Here is a 26316-nt window from a genome sequence, read left to right on the forward strand (position 1 = left end):
ATAAGGCTCTAGGCCTCCCTGTCCATTAAGATGCTCGGTAGTGCTGCCACCAGTATCCTATGAAACAAATTAAATCTTCCCACCCGTAACCAGGGTGGACTCAAAACACAGCAAAATGCCTCAAAACCTCTTAAAGAGCATGTAAGCCAGAGCAGGCATTGCGGGGAGGCACTGAAAATGGTTTAAAAAACAAAACCTAGTTTATTTAAGTAAGTATAAAAAGCAGGAGAGTTTATGGACAAACAAGGTCAAAATGGTCAAAATATACAAGCAAAGTACCTTTCTTCCTGTCTGTTGGTTAGACAGGAGGCTCAGTAAGTCTTAGGTCTTAAGTTGCAGTTCAGAAAACTAAAGCTTGCATCATGGTGATCTCTACATGCTCCTAGGAGCTATGCAGCATGGACACAGCTAACAAATCTAAACTAACACAGGAGGTAACATTCTAGAATCAACAACAGACAAAATCTGGCTTCTGCTTTAAAGGGGAAAAGTGTGGTTTTCCCTATCTGATGAATTGAACTCCGAAAAGTATACGTAAATTGGAAATCTTCCTCTTAGATTGGAGCACATACCTCTGGCAGGTTGGGATTCAGTTGCTCAAAACACTGAATTCAAAGACTCAGTATTATTTCTCTCTGATAGTGGCATGTCCTCAGATAATAGGGCAACATATTTGCATGGTGGTTTGGGTACCCAACAGTAGTTTAGGGTTTTCCTGGCACACGGAAACACATGGAGTTTGCCTGATTCATGACATGCTTGTGCGAGACAAGAAATACACAGAGACAAAGCGAATGTGCTGACAGGCCAGGTCAAAATGACTTTTAGAACTGAGGGAAATTCTGATATGAAGCTTCAAGGTGCCTTTGGGTTGAACAAGGCTTAGCTTATCACAATGTCATAGCAAGATCTTATTGAATGTTTTTCCCCCCCAGTTCCTCACAAGGCCAGGTTTTGCTACTGTTTATGCTGATCAGTACCTCCAGTTTTATACTACCTCCAATTTTAGATCATCTAAGTAATTGATAAAAAATACTTTTGAATCCAGTTGTAAACAGAATATTGGTTAAAGACATTATGTATTGCAGAACTCTTAACCAGAATTTTTGATCTTTGGACAATTATATCACATATGAGTATACAACCCAATATCATTGCGTGTTCTCCAACATTAGGATGAATAATTGTTGGAACATGTGGGACAGTTGGAGTAGTATTCTGTATTATCTAGTAATCACCTTCACATTTAGTTCTCTAATATTTAAAGACAGTGATCTGAGACAGGTTTGATTCCATATTTTTCTCTAACATTCTGGTCCCAGAACTGCACCTTAATCTAACTCCCACTTTTTCAAGTATTTATGGCCTTTTTTGTTCCATCTACCTGTATTTAACATTTTATAGGGAGTAGATATCAAGCTTTTGAAATAGAAAATATTACTTATGATAAGTTTTGTTAAAGTCCATAGGTTTAATTTAATTTTAAACCATTGAAGTCCGTTGATCCATTTAATTTTTCAGAATGTGTAAAGTTTAACATTATGTTTCTAACCTGGAAATATTCCTCCTACTAACCTTTTCTCTAACTTATCCTTAGTGACTATGTTTTCATTAACGAACACATTATAAAATCTACGTAAACCATCACATGTATACCAACACTCTCATGTTATCCAGGTCTATTTATGTTATTCAAAGCATTTGGCATTTCAGAGTTATAATGGAGAACATTTCTGTCACATTTTGTCCTTATGCAGCAACAGATGCCTTGCAAGAATTTGAAAAGAGGGTTTTTCTGAATTCATAATGTGGCATTTTGGATATGTCTGCACTGGCAGAGTTCCCAATCTCTCATGTCCTTGCTTAGCACAAAAGATTGAGCAGGAATTACACAATACAGGGAACCCCATATCAGCATCACTCCAATCCTAGTGCATGCATCCTGAACCTTGCCTCAACTCTGCAGTAATTTTTATCTGCAGAGGATATGATGCAAGCAGCAAGAATCAGATGTCCCTCCACATTGACCCAGTGTAAAGCTGACCTTTTGAATTCAGTCTCAGAGACATGACCTCAGTTGGCATTTAACTCAGTATTCACATGAGCAAGAGGTTGACAGTGATTTGCAAAGATACTAATGGAACATTTTCACATATTATGTATATTTTTCTGTAAGCACATTAAGTACATATACCAAAAAATTGTGATGTTTGCAACAAAAATGTGTTTGCAAATATATATATAGTATCGTATGAGTACTTTTATCAGGGAGCCAGAAGTGGTTGCAGTTCTGTTATATTTGCTCTCAGTGGCAAACCAGGGTTTGTCCTGCATAATGTATGAAACAGCCCATGAAGCTATTCTGACGATCACCAGAAAGCAGGCTAAGGGAGCCTAGCCTGCTTCCTGGTGATCGTTGGAATCACTGGGCTTGCGGGCGAGCCTGGTGGTTCCAAGGTGGCTAGCCCGCCTAATTCCCCCTCCCCTTAAATGAGGTTAATGGAGCAAGCGCTCCATTAACCTTGTTTTTCTGCTTGTGTGCCGCTGCAGCGCATGGCAACACATGAGTAGACCCCTGACTGGGAGGCTACAAGTAGCTTCCCGGGCCTGTGGGTCCCCCCAGAAGGCCCTGCATGCTCACCACATGATGGAGCTGGTAGTCATGTGGGCTAAGCCCACTCTCCCCACAAACCACCTCGAGGCGCTTCACACTAATTGTGTGAAACACCTCCATGTTTACACAAGGAAAAGTGATAGTTATAACTGATTTGTGTCTTTGATACAAAATATGTTTTCTCAGAAATAGTGACAAGGCAGATTCCTAAACATTAAGCATTTTGGTCACCAAATTCTTACATCTGCACAATCAGATTCAATAGGGATTGCTTCCATACTGCTCTAGAATCTTGGCTCAGTCCTAATTGGATCCTCCTTGTCCCCCTTTTCCTTAATTTATTAGAACAGGTATATATGTATATGTATGTATTTTATTTATTTTATTTTATTTTAATCTAACATTTTATATCCCGCTCTTCCTCCAAGGAGCCCAGAGTGGTGTACTACATACTTAGGTTTTCTCCTCACAACAACCCTGTGAAGTAGGTTAGGCTGAGAGAGAAGTGACTGGCCCAGAGTCACCCAGCATGTATCATGGCTGAATGGGGATTTGAACTCGGGTCTCCCCAGTCCTAGTCTGGTACTATCACTACACCACGTTGGCTATATATATATATATATATATATATATATATATATATATATATATATATATATACACACAGAGAGAGAGAGAGAGAGAGAGAGAGAGAGAGAGACGGATGTTGGGAGCCATGGGAAATGTAGTGTCCATGGTCTCAAATTACTCTGAACATAACCTTTCCACTGCTTCCTCCATATTAGTAAAGGAAAATTTGGAGGTCAGATTGTTTGTGATGTTCAGAAAAATAATTATGAATTCTTTAGGGTACGAGTCTACCCATCATTATTCGGAAGTAAACCCCAGAGGATTCAATGAGACTTTCTTATCAGAAAGTGAATTTGGGTTGGAAGCTTCAGTGAAGTACGTGGAAATAGACTATTATGCACTAAAATGGCTGACATATTGTTGCCATCAGTAGTGACAACAGCAGGGGTGTTTATCTGTGAAATATGTGAGATCAGCTATGTTGCTGCCTAATATTATACTTTATCACATTCTCGGGAAGTGTGGGAGGGGTTAACATTACAAAAATATAGTGGGAGAAATCTTGCATTTTTTTTCTACCCTAGCAAATCCCTTGCTCCACTGCAGTTAGCAGCAACCCAGTCCTAATTTTTGGTTTACCCAAATTTGAGATGTTGTCCTTAGAGAGGCGCATGTACGGAAGCATGCACTCTTCCCAAATAGGGGGACTTCTCTTATATCGGGCATAAAGTAATTCATCACTGGGGCCCATTCTTGCGTTAAAGTCGCCTTTCACACCGGCCAGGCTGTAGACCAAATAAAAATGCTTTTGGAAAAAGGAAAGGACATTTTGCCATTTGGGGGGAAAAGCCCATCCTAATTATTAGGCTTGTGCAAAGATTCATCTTTGAAGGGTTGAAGCCAAATCATGTGCACATCACCCATGGCCCAGTGTGGAGGTGGCTGTACCTGCTGCTTATCTTAGCACAGAGCAACCCTGTGTATAGTGCCGAGGAAGGTACTTAAAGGGAAGGGAAGCTGTGGGGAGCTCTAGTAACATCTTGGAAGGTGTGTGGGGAGTGCTGGAAAATGTAGAGCTGGTCTTGTGGTAGCAAGCATGACTTGCCCCCTTAGCTAAGCAGGGTCCGCCCTGGTTGCATATGAATGGAGACGATGTGTGAGCACAGTAAGATATTCCCCCCAGGGGATGGAGCTGCTCTGGGAAGAGCAGAAGGTTCCAAGTTCCCTCCCTGGCATCTCCAAGATAGGGCTGAGAGAGACTCCTGCCTGCAACCTTGGAGAAGCTGCTACCATTCTGTATAGACAATACTGACCTATGCTCTGACTTACAGTAGTATATTTATTTAACATATTTGTATACCACCCAAAACGCAAATCTCTGGCAGCTTCCGATGTTTCCTATGTAGTCCTTCTCCGCACTTTCCCTATAGAGCTCTATGGGGAAAGTGCTGAGAAGGATTATATTTCCCAGCACTCCCTATGCAACGTCCAAGAGGTCAATGGAGCGTCCCACTGCTCTGCTGCCTTTTAAGGAACCTCCATGGCACTGTCCACAGGACTGCTCTGTATTGAGGAAAGTGATTGGAGGGCCAGCATGCACCCTCGGCTTTGATCCTTCCACGACGAATCTTTGCACAGGCCTACTAATTATGATTCCTGCTGGCCTTATTCTGGCTGGTACACCTACTGCTTGTAGAAAGGTAGATAACAACTTCATCAGAGCCACTACAAGTCTCTCAATTCAAATATGACGTTTTGGTGGCAGCCATTAATCCAAGCTATATACTGAGTAACTTTCAACAATGATGATAAATGTCAGAAATTATTTATGTCTGACAATTGCCTGTACACAACTTTATTATCATTGCTGTTTCCTTCTGTTAATTAGCTGTCATGCATGCACAGTAACAACCTGACATTAATAGCATTTTAAATGCCTAATGTAAAGCAGTGGCAGCGGCTGCCATCTGGGACTGGGAGGGCAAGGATGCTAGTTGCAAAAACCATGCAGTGAATGTTACACATGAATAAGCCCATTATTTCCAATGGGTAGAAATAATTCACTAAGGCTGTTCCCATGATTGCCCAAAAGTGGGTTAAGGGAGCCCAAGCCGCTTTTGGGCGATCGTATGCTGCAACAGGAGCTGCTCAGCTGCTGGCAGCTAGCCACGTTAAACCCGCCCCCCTTAAATGAGGTTAATGGAGCAATCACTCCGTTAACCTTGTTTTTGTGCTCATGTGTCACCACACGCCATGGCGACACACAAGTAGAACCCTGACCAGGAGGCTGCAAGCAGCCTCCCGGGCTAGGGGGTCTCTCCAGGATGCCCCGTGCACTCATGCTGGGCATCCTGGAACTTCCGGAGGCCGCATGGTCCATGATCCCTCGCTGGTTCCGTGACCAAGCTGGCAATTGTGTGGGTGGCTGAACCGGCTGCCTAGGTACAAGCGGCTGCGCATCTGTGGGGAGAGCAGGCTAAGCCCGCTCTCCCCGCAGAACCCTGTCAGGCGCTTTGCACGTGTCGTGTGAAGTGCCTCAATGAGTAAGCCCATTATTTCCAATGGATAGTGATCACAGGTAGAGGATGATGAGTGATTTTAGCCACTCAAATCTAGCAGCATCCAGCACCCCTCCCACACTCCCCCCCAAAGGGGAAAAAAACAAAACAGCCCATGGCTGGTAAAAAAAATAACTTACAGTGTCCAGCCAACCAGGGGAGAAAAAAGGCAGCTGATCTACTGGGAGGCAGGGAACTTCCTGCTTCTTCCCCCACTCGGCTACTGGAGGAAATACCATGCAATTCAAGGCTATTCCCTCAATTCATTGCTTTGGGATCCTTGCATCACTGCCTCTATGAATTAGACTTTAAAGGGTGAAAGAGACAAGTGCATACATGTCTCTTTTGCCTTTTATGTCTAATCCGGGAGGAGGTGGTGCAGGGCACCCAAAGCAGGGGAGGGAGCAGGAAGTTTCCTGCCTCCCAGCAGATTGGCTGACTCCCCCACCCCCCGCCGGGCTGGCTGGACACTGTAAGTTCCGCCCCCCTCTAAACTACCCAGACTGTTTACTTTTACTTTTCTGAACCCCCCCCCCGTGTGTGTGTGTGTGTGTGTGTTTGTGGTGCTGGTGAGCATAGCATCCCCTGCCCTAACTGACTGGCCTCCACTGCTGTAAAGACAGTGGTTTATTACTCAGATGGTTTATTATCATTTGGGAAGGTTCCCAGAAGCTGGGGGGCACTCTTCGAGCTAAAAAGAGCACTGTGACATTGATAAGGGTTCAAGCACCTGGTGCAACGACGCCAATTGATTACACCAAGAGGAGATCTAACTTACTTTATTATATTCTGCAGAATACAGGAAAGGTGATGCTCTATATCAAATGCAGCAAGGTAGAGCAACCCAAAATGGAATCCGCTCTAAGTATATATACAAAATGACAAGTTTCACACTTCCAGCAAATCAAAGGGCAGGAGACAGTCAGGTGATACATCATCATAGCAAGCTTCTACATCAAACAATGACTGACATTGTTACTACTTTACATTCCTAAAACTATGCATTGTTATTCTGAGCAAGAGAAACAACCCTCCTTCCCATCAAAGGGAAAGAACAGGATGGCCCATCACTTCATGATTGTTGCTCAGTTCAGGATACAAAAGTAACATAGGAGTGTGAGAAAGGAATACATGGGAACGGTGATAGCACCTAGCCAGATCCCCCCACCATGTAGGAAGACATGTCAGGGCAAGTCTCAGAGCCTGTGGCTCTGTATTAGCAGTCTAAAATGGCATAGTTTATGTCAACTAAAGCAAAACTGAGTCTAGTGTTTTTTTCCAGATATCATAATCCCCCCTTTGAGTCAGAAGTGAGTGCTACTCTCAGCTGCCTTTTTAAGCAACTCAGAGCTTTAAGGACCACAATGGACAGCACATGCAACCACCTTAGCATTGTCCTCTTTGTTCTTGGCTGGAAAAGCATCATGTGACCTCCAGCTGCTTTCTTCAGCTTTAAATGGGGTAGGACAGGCAGTCAGGATGGAACAGCAGAAAGGCAAGAGGAGGTAGCAATAATGGGGATGGGTAAGAAGAGGAGGGAGAGAAGGGATGTTTGTGTATAGGTCAAGTAGGCAGGAAGCAGAGGAGAGGCAATCAGTGAAGCAGGTACGTGCCTGTACACTTGTTTGCAGGACTGAAGCATTATCTTCCTGATTTTTGCCTTCATCCTTTATTTAATTTTCCTCTGCATCGTTGTAAATAGTGTGGAGTAACAAAACTAGCTGATTAAATGAAGTCTATCATACAAATCTTCCAGCTTCAAAGCAGACTTTCAGACAGATGCCGAGTCATTCTCAGGCATTTTTCAATAATCACTTAATGGAGCTCCTGATTGCTTTGAGAGTGTGAAAGAATCACTCCTTCCCATTACGTTTTATGGTTTTTTAGCTTTGTTCTGTGTCCTCTCCAGGCTCTGCAGGGGTTAAAAGGTAGCAACCTCTAACAGCCAAGTCTGAGGTAAGAGTTGTCTGCTGCAGAGTTTTGGAGGGAAAGTTACAGTGTTGTGATTGGTTGTTTCCAGGCAGAGACAGAGGCTGGACTCAGACATAATGGTGAACCAGAGGCAGAGCAGCTTGAGGTCCCCAAACCTGAATATTTTTGGGAAACCGCAATTTGGACCCTAACTCAACCTGAGGATTCACTCACCAAACTCCAATTTGAGCCCTTGGTTTGAAGTGAGGTTCTCTGCTTGGGCCTCCAGTTTGCGGCTGCCTCCCTCACATCCAAATTCAGTAATGGAGGCAGCCTTCCCTGGGATTGGTGCTGAGGGAAGGAAGCTCCTCCCTCTCTTCATCCTGATTGGCTGCCATGGCTGCCCATCAGTCAAAGAAATAAGACTGGCAGCCAGTCCCCAGCTTACCCTGTAGTCTCACTGACTGCAGAAAGGGGACCAGTGCTTACGCCAGAATTCAGACAGGTAAGAGCGTGGGGCGGCAGGGAGTGGATCCGCGGGATCCTTGGTTCTGTGTTACGGCCAAATTTGGCCAATAGGTTCTGGCTGCCTGAGGGAAGAAACTCCCTGATTGGTTAATGTATCCCTTTGGAACTGAACAAAAGAAAGGGTTGAACAGCCAGTAGGAGGGCTGTGGGAGAAAAGTGCTGTGTGTGAGAGAGTGTATTGCTGATCCTGCCAGCAGGGTAGGATCGGGCTGAAACTGATAGGGAAAGTAGCAGTGAAGGAGATAGTCCTACTGGAACTTACTAGGCCTTGGGAGAGACAGAGGGTTCAGTGACTAGGCGTGGAACCAGTCACACTAGCTAAAGATCTAATTTTGGTGGCAGCAGATGGTTCGACTGAGGGCCAGCTGCAGCCAAACCCTCACGAGAGACTGCTTGCTTTGTTTACGGACTTGAATTTAACATGTCATGAAACTTCTGTAGCATTTCCAGCACTTGAAGCTTCTGCTGCTCCAACCTTTTCCGAAAGACTTGTAAAGCTAACAACAAGGAACAGTTCCCTTCCCCCTGCAAGTAGAATGTTTTGCAGAAGGTTGTATTGCCAAAAACTGAGTAAAATAATTACCCACTAGCCGACCCGCACAGAGCATCTGCACGCTCTTTGGGGCCTGCTGTTCTCCCCCACTCCTGCTCCACTCGCTCTTGCCCTCCCTCCCCCTGCCCCCTCTCTTGCCCCTCCCTCCTGCCCCACTCTCTCTGGACCCCCTCCCCCTCCCTCCTGCCCCACTCTCTCTGGACCCCCTCCCTCCTGCCCCACTCTCTCTGGACCTCCTCCCACCTCTCTTGCCAACCTTTCCCTCTCTCCTGCTGCCACAGCCAAGTCCTTCTTACCAGGGCAGCGGTGGACCAAAAAGGGCCCCACCGCCGCCATTCCTCCTCTCGGGTGGCGAACTGGGAAGTCCCGCCGCCCGTTTCCCTCCCACCCCAGCCTTCAACGGGGGCCCGCCGCCCATTACCTTTCCCCTGCTGCTTCTATATCCACATCCCACCAGGTCGGGCTGCTGCCACCTCTTCTATCTCTGGGACAGCCTAGCCTGGCCTGGCCAGGCCGGGCTGTCCCGCCGCCTCCGCCTCCCGCCAGGTCAGGCCACTGCCGCCTCTTTTATACTGGCCGTCCCTCCGCCTCCGCCTCCCGCTAGGTTGGGCCGCCTCAGCGTCTTCCATACCTGGGACAGCCTGGCCTGGCCTGGCCAGGCCGTTCTGCTGCCTCAGCCTCCCAGCAGCCAGCCAAGGCCACTTCCTCTGGCTGTTTTGTGGTGCTGCCGTCGCCATTTTTTCTTTCCCCTCAACTCTTGCCCAAGGCGGGAACTCTCACAATGTGTCACTAGAGTTCCACCGCCAAATTCAGGAAACACATGCCAGCTAAGAGAATTAATTATATGGATTGGTGAGGAATCCTCTCTTAAAGGTGATTTTGCTGTAACTCTTAAAGGAATAGTATTCTTCTCTCTCATGTCCAGCTCATTAATACTCATTGGAAACTCCCAGTATCTATTTATTTGATGAATAAATTATTTAAAATTATTTGATAAAGAAATTAGCACACATAGTGGCTTATCAGTGCTTTATGGACCAAACCACAAACTGGTTTATAACAGCTGTTCTCTCATCACAAGGAGATCTGGGAACTGCAGTTCTGTGAAGTTATCAGCACCCTCACCAAACTACAATTCCCAGGATGTTTTTGGAGAAGCCGTGGCAGTTACAGTGCTATGAAACCCATATAAATTGGTAGTGTAGATCTGCCTTGTGTGAACCAATATTTTACTGTAACAGTAGAGTTCCTGTCCTGTGTGTTAGAGGTGGTCAAGAAAAACAATCCATTTCACAAAGCCATCTATTAGTGATGAGCCCAGACCGTTCCGGAGGCCATTCTAAAGGCCTCCGGACCGGTCCGGACATGGGCGATTCGGGGGGGGGGCGCGTTCCTTTAAGAGCAGGGGGAGGGCTTACTTACCCCTCCCGCCGCTTTCCCCCTCCGGCACCCATAGTTCTTTTAATAATTGGGGCGGCAGGATACCTCCTTGCCGCCCCTTCTTACATTTTGCTGCTGCTGGCTATACTCCAAAAGGCTTCAATAAGCCTGTAGCATTTTAATGGTTAAAAGAAACTGGGGGCAGGGGGAGCCCACCATTCTGCTACACTACTACAAGAAAACTCTGCCTGTTATGAAGATGAATGGGAAGCCCAAATGCATGAATGACGATTATATTTCATTCAGGACCCCTTTGCATTCATTTGTAACAAATGGAAAAGAAACCAAGTGAGCCCTATTTTGTTCATTTGCTACCAAACAATGCACACCTTTAGTGTTTGGGACACCTGCTGAGATTTTGCCTGTGCTCTTCTCAAGGCTTCATATCTAAAGTAATACAGAAAACTACAGGAATAGTGCTGTACACATGGCTTGTCTATTCCGTGCTTTAAAAAAAACAAATCAAGATTAAAACTCTATGCCAGGATAACCCAGTATCAGCAGTATGAAACAATTATGTGACTTGTATAAATCATGAAAAATTAAACTGTGCATAGAATTGTTTATATTGCATCATGCTGTTTTTCTTCAGCTAGCCATAAAGAAAGAAAAGAGCTATGGTGTGTAGTGAAGTGCCATTCTATGACCACTGATGAGTTGGTCCCTTCATGAGGCAAGGTGAAGCAGTGGCCTCAGGCAGCAGATTATTGGGGTGCCAGGAAGGCAGCAAGGTACCTCTCACTTCTGCCATTGAAGCAGCTCTTTGGAATAATCTGACCCTTGCAAGCTTTACAAGGAGTGTGGGGAGAAGAGAGGGCTGTCATCTTCTCACAGCCTTTGCAGTTTACAATAGGCATGAGAAGAAGCTTCTGGCAATCTTCCTTCCTCTCCCCTGTGCCATGCTCAAGCTTACAAGAGTCAGTTTTGAAAGAGGGGTGGCCTGTGATAGATGTGGGGCAAGGCAGAATTTCATACCTTGCCTCAGGTGCTGCAATGCCTTGGGCCTCCCCAACCACTAAAAATCCTTCCTGGTCCCTTTGTACCTTCTGAGACTTCCCAAGGCATCACCCACACATTACCAAGCTGGTTTTTGCAAGGACTACACTTGCTTTTTTTTTTTTTAAGCCAACATGAAAGCTGAAATTCTCTGGATATTGGCTTCTAGGCCAAGCCCTGACTTTGCTGAAATGGTGGCCATGCTCTGGCTCTACAACTACATTAACTGAACAGCCCTGTGCTGTTCAGAACTGGGCCGTAAGCCAGAATTTGGCTTTTTAAAAGCCAAATCTGGCCATCTAGTTCAGAAGTAATGTTCTGTGTTCAATGGGGCTTAGTGCCAGGTAAGTAAGCATAGGATTGCAACTTGCACAATGCCATTTTTGATGTGGCTGCACATGCCTATTAGATCCACTGAGTTCATATGTGAATATTGGATGTTGTCACTCCAGTGTGGTCTGCCCCAATTTCAGCTGTGCTTATCAAGAAAGTAGAGTAAATGTGGCCAGGGACAGGAAGGAATTTGGAAAAGGTGTAGTACAGCAATTTATATTTATTTTATTTTATTGTTCAATTTTTATACAGCTTTTCATAATGCATCCCAAAGCGGTTTACAAAAGGTAAAATACAATAAAATTCCATAAAAGTTACATTTAAAACCTTAAAATCAATTAAACATTAAAACCATAGAATGCCAAGAAACAATTAAATAGAAACAAATGCAAGAAAGCTGAGAAACTTGGAGCCTCTAAGAGCTAAAAACTTAAGTAAAGAAAGTCTTTAGTTGTTTTTTAAAAGCAGTCACAGCTGTCACAGAGTGAACATTTACTGGGAGAGCCTTCCAGACCAATGAATTCCACTTCCTGATTTTAGCTCATTCCAGCTTGATATTGACCTCACTGATCTCAGGGGAATTGAAACTTTGTGATAACATGTTTTCCTAACCTTACCAAGTTTTCCATGATCCTTCCATCCCAAACAACCACACCATCACCTCATTGGGTATAATTGCCAATTCCTTCATTCCCTGCAGTACTTCTTCCTTGTGTACCTCCTATACCCTCCTGAATATTTTGAACCCTAGCATGGCTACTGCATTCTCCCTGCCTCACTTGTCCATGGCTTTTAAGGCCCATTACTAGTCAGATGTGCAAAACTGTTTGCATTCTCCCCACTTACCAGTGTTCCCCTCCAGCTTCTGAAGCACTGTTTTTACATAGCTCGTATGAGCTTCCCAGGAGTTGATTCTGCCTTTTCACTTTTGTAACTAATGCTGGAGTGGCACCCTGTGTTTCTAATTGCTGTGGGGAAAGGCTTTGCATTTAGATCTAAATGTGATACAGAACTCTAATAGCGAGAAATCTTTTGTGCCTTTGCATGTGGTATATTGTTGCCAGAATCGAATGAACAACACTGACTTTTGACAATGTTCTCTGATCAGTGTTTTCATCCAATTAAGCATAAATATTTTGGTAGTCTCTGATTTCTGTCAGCGTTTATTAGACAAACATGTATTTGTTCTTTGATTAATTGAAAACCAGTTTGCATGCATGTTACCTAAATGTGATGCTTTGGAGCATGATTTGAGTGACAAGTTGTCTTGGAAATTTATAATAGCAGATGGTTGCTAAGGGAGACAGGAAGCCCTCCATGTCCCTTCCAGTATCTTGATTGGGCCAGGAGGTACATGATTCAGTCAGTGCAATGCTTTAAGCTGTTTGGGTAGCTAGTAGAAGTGGAAAAATACAGAGGTGTGGATGGCATCTCTAAAGTTAGGGCAGGAGAAAAGGCATATCTCGTTGGGGGTAGAGCTTAGAAGTTGTGAGAGGTTTAGTGCTTTATAATATAGATTGAAGACAAGAAAACAGTTCATAGAAGCATTCAGCCAGAGCATGAATGAGAGGTTGCCAAGCTGGAATCTTTTGGTTTGGTTAATTAATCACTTGCTGCCTTGCCTGTCTGTGATTCTCAGTAAGATTCATCAGACAAGGCAGCATCAGGAGATGCATGTATAGAGTTGTCTCATGCACTGAGGTGAATAGTGCATCCCATGCCCACAAGAAAGCCACATATGTGCATTTGAGTATAAATGGAGCTCTGGATCAAGGTGCATATATCTGGATCATAGCTGTGAAATCTGCAATAGGATGGGATACACACTGCAAGAAAGGAAATTGGATGCTGGAGCCCAGAAGAAAAAGATCCTGAGGGAATAAGACTTGAGGCAGTCAGCACTAGAAGCTATTGGGCCCTGCCTTGACAAGCATCATGTTATGACCACAGACAACTGGGAAAAGGCTTCTTTCCCAGAGGTGCACCTAGGCAATTTTGGAGCCTGGACCTAAAGGCCTTTGGAGCCCCTCCACCACAAGTTAAGCATTATCCCCCTCTACACACACGCACATGCACGCGCACACACCATGACACACACAGTATTTTTAACACCGTTCTTGAGGGCACGAACAGCAAGTGAACTCACAAGAATATAAAGTTGTGCCTTCGAGTCGGTGTGGACTCCTGGCGACCACAGAGCCATGTGGTTTTCTTTGATAGAATACAGGAGGGGTTTACCATTGCCATCTCCCAGGCAGTATGAGACGATGCCTTTCAGCACCTTCCTATATCGCTGCTGCCAAATATAGGTGTTTCTCATAGTCTGGGAAACATATCAGCTGGGATTTGAACCAGCAACCTCTTGCTTCCTAGGCATGTTATTTCCCCACTGTGCCATTAGGTGGCAAGAATATATAACAGGTATATTTATGCATATAAGCATTAGCAGGAACATTTCAACATGCAATTGAACATATTCCCATCCTACATATTTCCTTCCCCACTCCCTGCTCTGTCTCTAAAGCACCAGACTGAGAGTTTACAGCAGTGTCAGAAAATATAGTCACTTTAGCTTGAATTAATTATTTTAAAAGGCCTCTGTTATTCAAACCAGTCTCATTCACTCACTCCTCTACCCGAGAACAAGCAGCAGCCGCCAATGCAGCTAGGTAGGTAGGAGATACCTTCAGACTCCCAGGAGCCAGGCCAACCCCTTAGCTTCCCTGGCCAGGAACTGATCTGGCTGAGACCATGTATGCAGGGTTACCTCTCCTGTTGATTTCAGTTTTCCTGGTCCTGACCTCTCTCCTCGCCCCAGTCTTTCCTGACACATAGTCTTTACAGGAAGAGAAAACTAACCTGGAAAGCAGACTGGGAAGTTTGGCCCAATCCAAAAAGTCAGTATTTTAAAGAGGAATTTAGCCTGTTTTCTGAATGTTTGAAAATCTCAAGCAAGGTTAACTAATAAGGGTAAAACCACCCTAAAATGGTAATCACCTTACCTCTATGAGTATTTAGTAGGCTAGTTAATACGATCATTAATTGGGTAGGACAAGCATCCTACCCAGGTTCGGGAGTTGTGCATGTTCCTGTTTTGTGATTGTGTGTAAGTAAAAAGCAAGGTAGGAGCAGGGGCGGAGCCACCTTTGGGTGACAGGATTCAAAGAACCTGGGCCACCGCCCCTCAGGGGCTGCACCTTGTGGCCCCGACACCACCACCCCGCGTCTGACAACAGACATGGGGGGGCACGGTATAGCTCCCAAATTGGGCTGCGTGGCCCCATTCGGGAGTTAAATCAGCCAGCGCTGTGTTTGCAGCATGGCTGGAGAGAATTCCCCTGCCTTAAAGATAGGGAGGGCTGCTCCTGGCCATGCTGCAAATGTAGCGTTTAGCTCCTGAACGGGGCCGTGTGGCCCCATTCGGGAGCTAAACCATGCCTCCACATCTGACATCAGACATGGGGTGTGTGGCTAAACACTCCCTGCGTCTGACACCAGACACGGGGTAAGGGGGCTACGGCGGCCGAATACGGGCCGCTGCTGGCCTCCCTCCACCACTGGGTAGGAGGCAGGGGAAGTGATTATGTGCAAAGCTGGCACTGGACAGAAGGGCTTTTCCTCCTGTCTCATTAAGCAGCAGAGTACAGCTGCTGGATAGGATGGAGTCATCCAACCCAGTGTGAGCTTTGCATAAAATCACTTCCCATGCCTTCTACCTTTCTTATTATTATTTCTTGTTTACACAGTCATTATTATTATTATTATTATTATTATTATTATTATTTCTTGTTTACACAGTCAGACAGGTGTTATTGACTGGTTTGTTTTATTATAATAATAATAATTATTATTATTACATTTATATCCTGCTCTTCCTCCAAGGAGCCCAGAGCCTTTCACAACAACCCTGTGAAGTAGGTTAGGCTGAGAGAGAAGTGACTAGCCCGGAGTCACCCAGCTAGTTTCATGGCTGAATGGGGATTTGAACTTGGGTCTCCCCGGTGCTAGTCCAGCACTCTAACCACTACACCACGCTGGCTCTCGCATATGATTGCAAAACAGAAGTGTACACAGCTCCCAAACATGGGTAGCACACTTCTCTTACCAATTAATGATCATGTGAACTAGCCTAATATATGGCAAGATCCTCGCCCCCCTTATAAAGTTCTTTTTAAACCCCTTTGTTTCCCCAAACTAGTTCTTCTAGAGTCACCCTTGAGTCCAGTGAAGCCTAGCGATTGAGTTTATTTATCCAGTGCTTGAATTGTCCATCAATACATTCAGAGAATCATTGGAATCATCACATATTTGGATCATAAGGCCAGGATAACTGTCTAATTTAAGCTCCTGTTGTTGATTTTCAGCAGATTACTCCTGTTGTAAGATAGGACCTTTTTATTTATTTATTTATTTTTGCATTTATATACCGCCTTTCGTTAAAAAGATAACCCCAAGGCGGTTTACAAAAGTTAAAAACATACAATAAAAAGACAATAAAAACATCATGTTAAAAATATAAAAACATATAAAAACAGGCATTAAAAACAACACAACAAATACAACAAATAAATAAATAAATAACAAATAAATAACAAATAAATAATAAATAATTTTTGACTGAGCACCTCTTTATTAAAGACAACCTTGTTGTGATATTATCATAAGCCAATCAAATAAAGTATGGGGAACGTTAATTAGACTGGATAGGTGGTGTGTTGGAAGTCTCATGTTACCTTGTAGCTTGCTGGGCTCTCCTTCGTCATTGATAAGTAAAGAACAAATAGTCCATGTCATGTTGTTTGTTATTGGTAACACCTCAGGAAGCAGATAAAAGATTTTCCATGGGCTGCTTGGCTCCAGTGAACAGTCTCTTTATAGAGTGTTTGCTGGTGATGTGGCCATATGACATATCCCAGAGGAAACAAGGAAGGAGGGTTATTTATGTAACACCATGGTGAGATATGCTTGCTTGACAGGATTAGAAAATACTGTAATACCATGAACATTTGACCAAGTGCTTGAAGTAGATGAAGAAGCAAAGTTACAATAAAGAACTCTAGGAAGAAAACAGCGATTGCTACCCCCCCCCAACCCCAGCAATACATAAATCAAGATTCAGCTCCAGTGTGTGTCAGAAGCAAAACAAAGTTGGAGTGGAGGAGCAACTGTGAATAGTTAGGATCTTGAATAGAAATCACGGGAGAAATTGAAACATATGAAGACCTGATAAATTTATGTCTATGTTCAAATACCCAAATTCATAAGTAAAGCAGAATAATATCCTATTTCCATGAGAGAGATTCAGATACATCATTTATTAAGCTGTATAGGTAACTCCTGTACTCACAGGTTCCCATAGTGAAGGGTTGTATGTGTATTCTTGTGTCCATCTTGAAGCATGGAATTGTGGGACTTTAAAGGGACATGGAATGGATATTAAGGGTGTTCTCATTCAGCTGTCTGCATCATATCCTCCATGGCCAAAACCTTGCTAAAAGAGTGGGCCGTAGGATAAATGATAATGTGGTGAAAGCCAAGAACAGGAAGTCCAAGTTTGTTCCACATCACAAATGCCTGAGGCTTAATATCACCATATTGCTGACTGGGGGACTGAGAGAGAATGGCTTGGCTAAAACTATCTAGTGGGTTTATAGTTGAAGCAAAAATTGAAGCAGTTACTTCCTGGTTGACAACTTACATCTTTAGCTACTATGGTATCCCAGCTTCTTACTGCTGTTTATAAATGCAGTACCCACCACACCAGTGTGATGAATGGTGGAGAAGCATATTGGAAAGACCACTCTCCTGGCCTATCCTACCTTACAGAGCTGTTGTGTTACCAGAAAATTGCTTTGAGCTTTCCTGAGAGAAGAAAGCACACAAATATAGCAAATAAATAATCTACATGTCATGCTGTGCCTGCTAATAAGAAGTCTCTCTTGTGTGCTGACCCAGCAGGAACCAGTGCTTAAGTTTTTTGCTTTCCAACTTTCTGGTAGTATGTCACTCTTCCATAGTTGAATTAAAATTAGGTGCCCAGTTCATTCTTGTATCTGGAAAAGTTACTGCTTATTTCAGTGCAGATGATAAATCTGGAGATCTAGATGTGTGTATGAGGAGGATTGTGCACATTGTCTTTTCCTCTTCATCTCCATGTATTGATGAGTTCTGTTTAATTGAGGCTGTTTGCACGCAATCTATATGAATAGGCTCTGTATAGAACAACACATCAATATGAGGAGATCAAGGTGCAGTCAGGGGTGTGATCTTGTTCCCTACTTTCACACATCAAGGCTTTTCACACATGTGTGCAAAACTGGGCTAAGGAATCCCAGCCCAGTATTGCATGTGCATGTGAACCGCCAAGATAGAGCCCAATTTCGGTGGGACCACAGCAGCAAACCCGCTTGTGGAGTCTCCCTCCAAAAGGTTAAAATTCTTAACCTTGTTTTTTTGGTTGTCTGTCAGCCACAGCTTCAAGCAACCGTGACTAGCAGACTCAGGGAGGGGAGGGGGGATCCCCATAATGCACTTGTGCGGTGATGCACACTTGTGTGGTGCATCATTTGAGCTCGGGAGGGACAGGGCGATGTGGGACAATGTGTCCCGACACCCCAACCCTCAGAGCAACTGGCAGCAGCCGGTGATCATCTGGGCAGGCAATCTGCCCGCCCAGAGGCAAGGACTTGCTTGTCTGTGGGGAGGTAAGCTTTTTGAGGCTTCCTCCCCTCGCCCTGTTGGAGCCCTTTCTCTGCTCAAGAGAAACGGCTCATTGATATCCCCAGAATTATCATCTTCAGAAGGTTCTAGACTGAAAGAATGACCCACCCTCAGAGAAGCCCATCCAATGTGTTTAGTTTGTGAATCACTGTTCTAGGAGTTCCTTCACAGAGAGAGGGGATTCTGCTTTGTCAGCACTGAGAGTGAGTGAATGATCTAGTGACCCAATGCAAGGAAGATGACTGAAAGAAAGTCTAGATGAGCAACTCGTTCAGTGATGCAGCAGTCGGCCTCCTTTGTGGCTAGGTACTTTGGGCTCACATAAGCTTTTTGTGATTTCTCGTGGTACACTAGCAGTTCTCTCAAGGCACGTTAGTTTGCCCTGCTATAGTGTCAAGCAAGTTTAATGAAGTCATTCTGAGTTATTAGAATAAAGAATGTTTTGCGATTGTTCTTGCAGAATTATTTTATTTATGGATTTTAATATTTTCAAAACTTTAAATGTTCTTCAAATAAAAGCATTTATATTATAATTTAAAGTTCTCATACTAAAAACTATAAATCAGTAATGGCCAGGTGGGAAAGTGCATAAGCACATACACAAAAGCACCAAGATATTCACATTAAGCATAGTCCTTATAAAGTGGGAACAAGTTTTCAAACAAAAACAGATACCCTACTTTCTACAAAATGTTTGTCTAGGTATTTCTGGTACAGGATTGGCTTTAGTGATGGCATATGGAAGTGTAAGGTTTATTAAAGTACATTTGGAGCATTTGCTGTTGTGACAAATCCTAGAGCACTTGCTCTTGTATTAATGGTGAACATTGTGATAGTTGATGACCCTTCATCCATTGTTTTGATAAGCCAAGTGGTACACTTATTTTAAATAGAAATGCCAGCTATTTATATGCAAGTTAAGGCTGATAGGGTAAAGAACACTAGACAAAGTAATCCCTCAAATGTATAAATACTTGAATGGAGCTTGTTTGCAGTCCTGAAATTTTAATAACTCTGAAAGCTTACCTTTCCCCACAGTTAGACCCACATTTTCAAAGACCTTTCCTTCATCTTTTCTTATTTACCTTCCTTTACATTCTCTATACTCTGGAGCCCTATTCCTCTCCAGTGAAGTGAATGGTTTGTAAAATGCCCCCAGATATAGCAACATTAAATCTAATTCTTACATTCATTTTTATATAATATATAAAATGCCATTGGCCCAACATATCTGGCAGGTCACACTCAGTTGTGCTTTCAACTGAGGGGAGGATGATGATGTCAAAATTGGGGTGGGTGGGTTTCTCCTTGTTATGGTCAGATCACTTCCCAGACTAACCATGACAACAGGGATGATGGGCCTGTTGAGACCATCAGAGACTGATTAATCTGGATAGATTCTTGAGGACCCCAGGGAGTTTCTAATTTTCATGCCTGATGCTTCTGTTGAGACCCATCATCACCCTGTGGGATACAGAGATTACTTGAGAGACACAATAGGTGCCAAGTTCTCAAGCACCTTCTTCTACTACACCTTCTTTTACCCATTTGGCTCCTTGGTATGCCAGGGAATTGGGGCAATGAAATAGTTCCAATATTATCACTCTGTGAAATGATACAGAGTGCTTTTCACCAGCTTTGACTGGCACAGCGACTATGACTCATCCTGGACACAGAGAATCTGTGATCCATGCTTTGGTTGCCTCCAGATTAGACTAGTGCCATGCATTGTACGCAGGATCACCAGTAAAGACTTTGCAGAAACTTTTGTTAATTCAGAATATAGCCACTAAAATGCTAACTGTAGCTGGATATAGGGACCATAGGTCTCTTCAGGACTTAAACAATTACCTTGGCTACTGGTCCATTTCCAAGCACAATTCAAAATGCTAGTGCTTATCTTTTAAACCCTAAATTGATTGAGACCTGGATATCTGAAGGACTGTCTCCTCCCTACATCAGCTTGCCTGATTGCTTTGCTTATAATCTAAGGCCTTCTCTATCTTTTGAAATTAGATGGATGGTGACTGCAGAAAGTCATCTTCTTGGTGGTTCCTTGCATGTAGAATTAACTTCCTGGGGCTCCTAGCAGCAAATCTAATGCCTTTCCAAAGCCAGGGAAGACTTTATTTATTTGCCTGGGCCCCCTTGTTCACAATAATTTGGTGACTAAATAACTGGAACCCTGAAAGCTTGTTAATCAAAGGGCAACATGTACATTTTTAAAGAAATAAATACTAAAATGATCTTCATGAAGTACTGTGCCACATCAGTTTCCGCTGGCAAGCCTTGGCATGAAACAGCTCAACTTGAAGAAATGAATTTACACGTTCAAGAGGATGCTAGTTTTTAGAGTTCTCCCTAACTTGCTGTTTTCATTTTTCCATGTGTGCGTCAGCCCCATTGCTAGATGCAGATGTCGGTTCCACTGAATAGTCGTTTCTGCATCAATTATGGCTGATGTACGTACAGAAACTTATTTCTGTGCAAGGACACAAACGGCCCTTGCTGGATTGGGATTGTTTAGGATTAGATTTCCAATCATAAATCTTGAATGCCAGGTCTAAAGAAATGGAAATTCTAATACTCGGTGTTAATAAAAAAAATAGCATTTGTGCTAGTCTTTGGATAGGAATCAACCTGAATCGCTCTTAGGCAGACCAGTGCCCCATGTCTATTGACAATGCTAAATATAATAAATTCTTCATCTTTTATATGGCACTTTTAATATCTGAGCATCCAAATGCTCTTTAAAACGAATGCTCTAGCTAAACCCTAGAGGGTTTTTTTGTCCGCTTCAGAAATGGTGGAATGCAGCACTTGTTTAACAGTGCAGAACGTTGGCACTAAAATAAGAAAGAAAGTGAAAAACTGAGACTGGCTCTTGTTGAAAGAACAATTTAGGCTGGTAGAATCGACACAAGCTTCTTGAAGACTGGTGCCTGAAAAAACTCTTTTGTATGAGCTTTGAAAATTCCCCACCCAATTCATGCCCATCATTGCAGTTAAGACAGGAAAAAGCTGCCAAATGGTAGAATTCTGATGTGACTTGTTAATAAAAGTGACAGCTTTTATCACTCTTGGTAGACATTCTGTGACAAGATAATTTATAGATGCTTTGTCATCATACAGTTCGAACAAGCACAGTAAATAACAAAGAGCTGGTGATTTTTTTTTTAACTGCCCCCCCCCTTGCATAAAAGGCATTGTTTGGTAAGAAGAGAGTTTTGCTGCATGCCCAGCCAGCCTAGTGTCTTATTAGCTTAGGAATATGGCTTTCAGGCAAGGATGTGTTAGGCCATCTGGAACACAAAGGCCTACAGTTGCAGAAGAATTATGCCTTAAGAATTAGGGCTTCAGGTATGGAGAATGGAACTAGAGGACTCTATTGGTGAATCCTCAGTCTCCTTGTCTGGGCTCTGTTGGGTTGGGTCAGGTATGGAAGTGAGGTCTTTTGGAAGGGTCAGAGGCAAGTACATAGTCCAGGACAGACCTAAGTCAAGGTCAAGAGCAGTGAACCAGGGCCTGAGGGATCAGAAGCAGGTATGAAGTTGTATCCAGCCTTTTTAAGAGGCTGTCCCAGAAGGTCTCAGGATGTGAGGAACTGGACCATGTGAGGAGCTGGAAGAATATGTTGTACTTTTCAGCACAAGTGACTGTGAATGGTCAGTCTCTTATAGCTCCTCAGAGGCTTGGACAGTCCTAGTCCCAGATGAACCAGTAACTAGAGACAGTACCCAGATACACTGCAATTGTTTCTAAGATTCTCTTCCCCGTCCCTTTCTAGTGAGCTAGAAGCAATAAATAATAATAATTAGAAGGAATCTAGTGTGTATAATTGTTCTCACATATCCACTAATAGTAAGGCATAGGAGTCTGCACATCTACTCTAGCAACAAGTTATTCAGTAATCAAGCCTGCAGCAGCAGCTATAACCAGCTGGGTCTCTGCTGGCTTTTCAGATAGGGTCACCATCTCTCCAGTATTGGCCTGGAGTCTTAAAGAATTGGTATCAGTCTTCTGGAGACTATGGAAAGCAATCCTGGATATTATAATAGCTTGATCTTTTGAAAGTGTGTGTAAATGAGAGAGAGAGAGAGAGAGAGAGAGAGAGAGAGAGAGAGAGATCTCCTGGAATAGATTCAGTCAGAGTTGGCAACCCTGTTCTCCAGATCACTTGGCTTAGCTGGCTTGATGAAATGCTATGTCCCTTTGGTGCTGCAGTGCAGAAAAGACCAGGCCAATAGTTCCTCTGCCTGAGTATTTCCCTAGCAATACTATACAGGAAGTAAGGTACATGGGTCTGCTGCTAGGTTCCCTGGTTCAAACCCATTTAAATCAGAATCTCCCCATCTCTGGTTGTTTTTAAACGACTTTTGAAAACACACCTGTGTTATCAGACTTTTAATTTGTGATGTTTTAAAGTTATTTATGGTTATTTAAAATTTTTTATATGATTTTTAGGTTTTAGTTGCTGTTTGGTTAGATTCTAAACTGCCCTGAGATTTTATATAGGGCAGCATATAAATACGATAGATAGATAGATTAGATAGATAAAAATTGATATCGCCCACTCCTTATCAAACTACTCTTCCCAGGATTCTTTGAGGGAAAATATGACAGTAAAAATTGATATAAATACATAGCATAGAAAGAGTTGGTATAAGCTACATTGAAGGTTTCAGCCTGTTTAGACTCAGAATCCAACACAGACACTTCTTGTCATTTGCCTAAAAATAAAACAAAACCCCAGAGCTCTGTATGATCCATGTCACCATGCATTAACACCTGCCAGTGCTATGGAGCTCTTCATGCAGTGTTTGAATCTATGTCGATTGAGTAAGCTCTCCTGAGTGGTCAGGACTACTTTTGTTGTTGCTCTTTTTGACAATCTTTTTATTTAACAAGAAAATGAGTGGAGTCAAAAAGCCTGGAATGATTTCTGTAATTGGAGTCAACTTGGAAAACACAGCTCATAGCCAATAGCTTCCAAATTGGTACACTTTGTTAAACACAAATGGGAAACGAAAATTTATTTTAATTGACTTGATGCTTTCATGCGCACTGTGGAACATTACAGAAACTGTTCTCTAGAAGGCTTTGTCCCTTCTCTTTTAGTAGCTGTTGTTATCCTATAAATTAAAATTAAAAACTCTAACCTTGGAACAGCCATTAGGGTTTATAAAATCAAGATGTTCAGCTTCTCTCCTTTCTTTGTTCCATTTGTTTCTTAAGATATTGAATGCATAAGCATACCCACAGATTTGCATATGACCCCCATAACATATATCTCTATTTCTGCTGAGCAGCAGAATGATTACTGTTTTTAAATACATATAACTGCACAGTCCATTAGAACAATGGGGAAATGAAAGAATAGCAGTTCCCTTCCAAGTGTTCTAATTTACAGCAGACAATCCTTGTTGGTGTGAAATGTGTCACATGTATAAATGCGCTGGCCTTGACTCTGATCCCAGTTACAGCTAAGGATTGTCTTTCTTGTTAAGTGTGAACCACACCAAGCTGCTGTGAGGAGTCTCTGAGTACAGTTAATTTGCAACAAATAATGTGCAAAAGAGGAACCACTTCACTGGATGTGAACTTTGGCTCTTGACTTCCTTCTCAACAGTAATAGAGGAAGTGTAGCATTTGTGCTCATCATGAAGAAGTAGAGAAACTATTACTCACAGTGGGGCTCAATACATTGTAAACGGAGGGAAGAATTAATCTTCTAATCTGTCACATTCCTATTCAGAAGGGACCATAGCTCAGTAGTAGTGCACATGTTTTGTGTGTACAAGATCTCAGGTTTAGTCCTGTGTATCTCCATTTAAAATGAATCTCAAGTAACAGCTTTGGGAAAAACCACTGTCTGAGATTGTGGACAGCTGGGTAGAGATAGTGCTGGACTATCTCTACCTATTGATCTCACTCAATATAGGGCAGCTTCCTTGTATCGTATACTGTATATTCCTATGAATATGATTAATTGAGAATTGTGGTTACTGTTGCTTTTTCATTAGTTTATATATGGACCTACAGAAAATAAAAGTTTATTCACACATTGGTTTACAGTTAGATAACATTTTGTTAAATCTCTTTGCAGTTTTTACTAAATTTATCTGCAATGTTGATGCTTTCAGAAAAAAACAAGTGGGTTTTGTTGGGTTTTGTTTTGTTTTGTTTTTGGTATTCTAAATACCTATAGCCCTGAATGGCTAGGAAACAAAATGTGAAATTGCTGCCAAACCCCAAACAAACTTGTTTCCTTGCATACCAGAAAGCTCGGTTTCCCCCAAAAAAGGCTGCCACAAATAGAGGCCAAGCTAGAATATGCAGCAGTAATTTGGGGAAAAGCCAAATTGGGTGTGTACTGGTCTCTGATAGCCCGCAGGGACTTCGGGGTAAATCCAGCTGGTATGTGGACTCGCACCCTCCATTCCAGAGGGGATGTGAGCTAAAAGCCATGTGTGTAAAAGTCCCTGGAGACAGTTGCTTCTGGGCTAGATAAGGTGAATTGTGCAGCTGCTGCAAATGTATATTATTTATTTAGTTATTTATCCATTCATTCTATTTCGATACTGCCCTTTCAAAAATGGCTCAGGGCAGTTTACACAGAGAAATAAAAAAAATTAAAAAGATGGATCTCTGTCCCCAAAGGGCTCGCAATCTAAAAAGAAACATGAGATAGACACCAGCAACAGTCACTGGAGATACTGTGCTGGGGGTGGATAGGGCCAGTTACTCTCCCCTTGCTAAATAAAGAGAATCACCATGTTAAAAGGTGCCTCTTTGCCAAGTTAGCAGGGGTTATTATTTAAAATTCAAAATAAATTAACCCTGTTGGTGCTGTGGCCCTCAGCCTGGCCATTTCTGGAATCAAAAGTGGGCCCATTGCCGTTTCACCTACAAAAGATATAATTCAGACTCAGAAATATATTTCCCTTTAACTCTTTCTAACTCAGCCCTCGCACTCCTCCATCCAGAGAGAGCTGAGACAGCTCTCCCCACACAACCCCACCCCTACAATCATAAAAACTAATAAACAACCCTCCGCGAATTTAAGTACAGCAAATCTCCATACAGAACACTGAGAGGAGAGAAATTGCACCATTTATTGTGTCCCCAAAGGATATATAATTCTCTGTACTGTATATGATGGTGGTGGTGGTGGTGGTGGTGTGTGTATGTCCGTCCATCCCACCCCACCCCCCAATAAATCCGGTAAAATATTGAAATGCCAACAACAGAGCATCTGAAATCCAAACCAAACAAAAACTAGAAAAAATCCATCAACGATTATAACATTTGATACCTCATAAAAATAGACAAAATATATATCTATAAAACAACACCATATACATAGAACCAAGGTAGAAGAAAATTTAATACTAATGACCTTCACAACCAGATGTGTAAATATACATCTGAATATAAACATACATAAAAAGGAACAATGAAACACTACAAATCAGTAAGTGTCCACAAATGAATAATTATATATAAAATCCGCAAGTTAGAAAGTGAGTCCATAAATGAATAATTGCCCATAAAAACCAAAACAGAAACCCAGTGTACAACTGTTTCAGAACATCTTTCTCAAGTGGGTCATAATGTATCCACTTTTCCAAAATGGTATTCTTTCATGAACGGTGTCTTGGTCTTCTTTAAAACATCACTTGTAGGAAGCCATAATTACTGTGTTGCTTTATAAAAGAACTCTCAATCTTCTAAAAGGTTTACAAGAACTTCATGCAACAACAAGATAAAAAGAGATGAGGGGTCCTCAGCAGAGCTTGGACACAACTGAAATTAATCTTTGAAATGAGGTTAATTTAAATAAATTGTTTCACAGCATTTGTGGAGGGTCCTCTCTCTTGTTGTTGTTTTCCCAGAAATTGAATGCTACCTAGGAAGCATCCTTATACTGAGTTAGTGCATTGGTTGCTTTAGCTCAATATTGTCTACATTGATTGGCAGCAGCTTTCCAGGATTGAAGGCGGGGTACCTCCCAGCCCTACCTAGCCGTACCAAGAATTGAACCTAGGGTCTTCTGTATGCAAATCTTCCTCTGAGCTACAGTCCTTCTGTGT

At 42.8% G+C, this 26316-nt stretch overlaps 1 protein-coding gene across 28 annotated transcripts in view; it reads left to right on the top strand.

The window, feature by feature from the left end:
* Window positions 1-26316, top strand: part of CACNA1C (calcium voltage-gated channel subunit alpha1 C) — an 852604-nt gene that overhangs the window by 416689 nt on the left and 409599 nt on the right. The window contains exon 1 of one of the 28 annotated variants that reach the window (XM_053255001.1): window positions 8131-8158. The exons of the other annotated variants lie outside the window; for them this stretch is intronic. The gene's annotated coding sequence lies outside the window, so the exon portion shown is untranslated. Of the gene's footprint in view, window positions 1-8130; window positions 8159-26316 lie in introns of those variants that run through there. 28 annotated transcript variants of the gene reach the window in all.

The sequence above is a fragment of the Hemicordylus capensis genome, chromosome 5 (genome assembly GCF_027244095.1).
Source record: "Hemicordylus capensis ecotype Gifberg chromosome 5, rHemCap1.1.pri, whole genome shotgun sequence".
Taxonomy (NCBI): Eukaryota; Metazoa; Chordata; class Lepidosauria; order Squamata; family Cordylidae; genus Hemicordylus; species Hemicordylus capensis.